The following is a 4,318-nucleotide window of genomic DNA, read 5'->3' as shown; positions in this document are numbered from 1 at the left end:
CAGCACCGTCCCTGCTATACGAAAGCCCCATCCAGCCCTGTGCCACCCGGGGGGTTCCAGGGTGCTGAGATGGCTGTCATTTTGCTCCGCTCACGACGGTCACCGTGCAACGCAAGAACAGGCCAAAAACTGGCCAAAACTGCCCAAAAACGGGCCAAAACTGGCCATTTTTGGCTGCGCGAGCGAGCAGCGAGCGGCGGACAGCGAGCGAAGCGAGAGGCATCACCGTCCCTGCTATACGAAAGCCCCATCCAGCCCTGTGCCACCCGGGGGGTTCCAGGGTGCTGAGATGGCTGACATTTTGCTCCGCTCAAGATGGTCACCGCGCAACGCAAAAACAGGCCAAAAACTGGCCAAAACGGGCCAAAACTGGCCATTTTTGGCTGCGCGAGCGAGCGGCGAGCGGCGGACAGCGAGCGAAGCGAGAGGCAGCACCGTCCCTGCTATACGAAAGCCCCATCCAGCCCTGTGCCACCCAGGGGGTTCCAGGGTGCTGAGATGGCTGACATTTTGCTCCGCTCACGACGGTCACCGCGCGACGCAAGAACAGGCCAAAAACTGGCCAAAACGGCCCAAAAACGGGCCAAAACTGGCCATTTTTGGCTGCGCGAGCGAGCGGCGAGCGGCGGACAACGAGCGAAGCGAGAGGCAGCACCATCCCTGCTATACGAAAGCCCCATCCAGCCCTGTGCCACCCGGGGGGTTCCAGGGTGCTGAGATGGCTGACATTTTGCTCCGCTCACGACGGTCACCGCGCGACGCAAGAACAGCCCAAAAACAGGCCAAAACGGCCCAAAAACGGGACAAAACTGGCCATTTTTGGCTGCGCGAGCGAGCGGCGAGCGGCGGACAGCGAGCTAAGCGAGAGGCAGCACCGTCCCTGCTATACGAAAGCCCCATCCAGCCCTGTGCCACCCGGGGGGTTCCAGGGTGCTGAGATGGCTGACATTTTGCTCCGCTCACGACGGTCACCGCGCGACGCAAGAACAGCCCAAAAACAGGCCAAAACGGCCCAAAAACGGGCCAAAACTGGCCATTTTTGGCTGCGCGAGCGAGCAGCGAGCGGCGGACAGCGAGCGAAGCGAGAGGCATCACCGTCCCTGCTATACGAAAGCCCCATCCAGCCCTGTGCCACCCGGGGGGTTCCAGGGTGCTGAGATGGCTGACATTTTGCTCCGCTCAAGATGGTCACCGCGCAACGCAAAAACAGGCCAAAAACTGGCCAAAACGGGCCAAAACTGGCCATTTTTGGCTGCGCGAGCGAGCGGCGAGCGGCGAACAGCGAGCGAAGCGAGAGGCAGCACCGTCCCTGCTATACGAAAGCCCCATCCAGCCCTGTGCCACCCGGGGGGTTCCAGGGTGCTGAGATGGCTGACATTTTGCTCCGCTCACGACGGTCACCGCGCGACGCAAGAACAGGCCAAAAACTGGCCAAAACGGCCCAAAAACGGGCCAAAACTGGCCATTTTTGGCTGCGCGAGCGAGCGGCGAGCGGCGGACAGCGAGCGAAGCGAGAGGCAGCACCGTCCCTGCTATACGAAAGCCCCATCCAGCCCTGTGCCACCCGGGGGGTTCCAGGGTGCTGAGATGGCTGACATTTTGCTCCGCTCACGACGGTCACCGCGCGACGCAAGAACAGCCCAAAAACAGGCCAAAACGGCCCAAAAACGGGACAAAACTGGCCATTTTTGGCTGCGCGAGCGAGCGGCGAGCGGCGGACAGCGAGCGAAGCGAGAGGCAGCACCGTCCCTGCTATACGAAAGCCCCATCCAGCCCTGTGCCACCCTGTCACGAACGGTCGTCGCGCACCCGCAACAACTCCGTTCAACGAACCGTTCGTCGCTCACACCCGCATGTACAGCTGCTTGACAGCATGTTTTCTTATGGTTTTGGGTCATTTTGCTTGTAAATATGTAAGTTCGAACAAGCTGCAGCGTTGCAAAGCGACCGTTCACCAAACCGAGCAAAACAGCCCCAAAACAGCCCAAAACGGCTCCGTTTTCGCGTGCCGCGGGAGGTGAGCGGAGTGCTGCCTCCGCTCACCAAAATGTCAGCCAGCTCAGACCCCAGGAACCCCCCGGGTGGCACATGGCTGGATGGGGCTTCGGTTATATACCGGGCGTTGAACACTCTTTCGCAAGTTCGCACGTGACCTTTACGGGAACTTGGTGTTGCGTCCGGGACCAGGTGAGCGGCTGTTTGTGGGCTTGCAGCTGTTCGTTCATCCTTGAAAGCCTTGTTTTTCTCCCTCTCCCTCTTTTCTCTTGTGCACACAAGGTGTTCGACGATTTGCTTGTAAAGCTTCCCTTTTCGCGAGACTTCGGGACTTGTCCGTTGCTCGTTCTTTCGATCTAACTTTCTTTCTCTTTTACAGGTCCTTCGGGACCTGCGAGAGGTTACAAAGTGGCTGATCCTTGCGGAGCAAGATCGCAAGGGCAAAGCGTGACTTAGGCAACGCAAGCTAAGTTCGCGTCTTTGCAACGAGGGTGACCCGCGACTTAGGCAACGCAAGCTAAGTTCGCGTCTTCGGCCGCAAGGGTGCCTCACGCCTTAGGCAATTCCAGCTAAGGTCGTGACATTGTGGTATCAGAGCGGGCAAGCTCTTCGATCGAACAGCGAACGAACTTCGCAACTTCGCCATGGCAAAGCATCGTGGCGAATCAAGCAAGACAGGGAAACCCGCCTAGATGTTCTGGAAGTGAGCATGGAGGAACTCTACCATGGCCAACAAAGACTTGTTGGGGTAGAGAGCTCGCAAGAGGAAGCGGAGTCCAGGATCGACAAGGTCGAGGCCCTAGTCGACCGACTGTCCGATGACACCAAGGACTCCGTGCAGCACTTGCAAGACGTTGTGGCGGAACTCACGGCGAAGGTGGCTATGCTCACAAGAATGCTAAATGCGGGAGGAGGCAACACCCGCGTTGCACCGCCACAAAACTTGAGGGCACCTGAGCCCCATGGATACGGAGGGGCCAGAGATGCCAAGGAGCTCGAGAACTTTCTGTTCGACATGGAGCAATACTTCCGAGCTACGAGGCCCGATTCTGAAGATACCAAAGTTTCAATAGCAACAATGTATCTGAACGGAGATGCGAAACTTTGGTGGCGAACTCGTTGGGAGGAGATCCAACAAGGTCGGTGTCGAGTCGACACATGGGAAGACTTGAAGCGGGAGTTGAGGACTCAGTTCCTACCGGAGAACACAGAGTTCGTCGCAAGAAGGAAGTTGAGACAACTCCGCCAAAGTACCACCATCCGAGACTATGTAAAGCAGTTTTCTGCACTGATGCTGGACATACAGGACATGTCCGAGAAGGACAAGTTGTTCAGCTTCCTTGATGGTTTGAAACCATGGGCTCAGCAGGAGCTGAATCGAAGGAATGTTACCGACGTGGTCGGGGCAATTGCAGCTGCAGAAAGGCTCACCGACTTCGTTTCCTCTGAAGACCCAGCGAGAAGGAAACAATCTTCAAGCAATCGCCCTCCAAAACATTCTCGAGGGAAGGAGCTCGGGGGCGAACAAAAGAAGAAGAGCTCCCACAAAGGGCCGAACCCGAAAGGCAAGGCCTCAAAACCTGGAGGATGCTTCTTGTGCGGAGGACCGCACATGGTAAGGGAGTGCCCACAGAAGCAGGCACTCAACGCTTTGACAGCTTCCATCCACCCTCCCCGATCGGACAAGGGCAAAGCTGTTGCTCTTAGTTCGAGCAGTTCAGAATCCAGCAGCGACGATGAGGAGTCGCAAGGACCCCGAATGGGAGCAATGCGTCTGTTGAACGCTATGCGGGGTCAAGTGGGGGAGAACATGAAGACGAAGGCACAAAAAGCAGGAAGCAGCGAGCTAATGTATGTGGACATTAAGCTGAATGGCCAAACAACCCGTGCAATGGTGGACACGGGCGCTACCCACAACTTCATAGCCGATCGTGAAGCACAGCGACTTGGGTTGACCTTGGAGAAGAGCCCAAGCCGAATGAAAGCAGTGAACTCGGAGGCCAGGCGAATCTCCGGGTTGGCGAAGGGAGTTCCCATCAGAATCGGGACTTGGAGCGGAAACACCAACATGATGGCCGTGCCACTAGACGACTTCCAAGTGATTCTTGGAATGGAGTTTATGCACGCGGCGAAGTTGGTGCCGATGCCATTCTTGAATTCCCTATGTATGATGGGAGGCGATGATCCCTGCGTGGTTCCCGTCTCTCGGAGAGGAACCAAGGAGCCCCAACACATCTCGGCATTACAATTGAAGAAAGGGGTGCGAAAAGGCGAGTTGACATTCGTGGCTGCTATGAAGCTAGAGCCACTCAACGAGGAGGCC

Source organism: Musa acuminata, unplaced genomic scaffold (genome assembly GCF_036884655.1).
Source record: "Musa acuminata AAA Group cultivar baxijiao unplaced genomic scaffold, Cavendish_Baxijiao_AAA HiC_scaffold_1136, whole genome shotgun sequence".
Taxonomy (NCBI): Eukaryota; Viridiplantae; Streptophyta; class Magnoliopsida; order Zingiberales; family Musaceae; genus Musa; species Musa acuminata.
Note: the sequence above shows the minus strand (reverse complement) of the source record.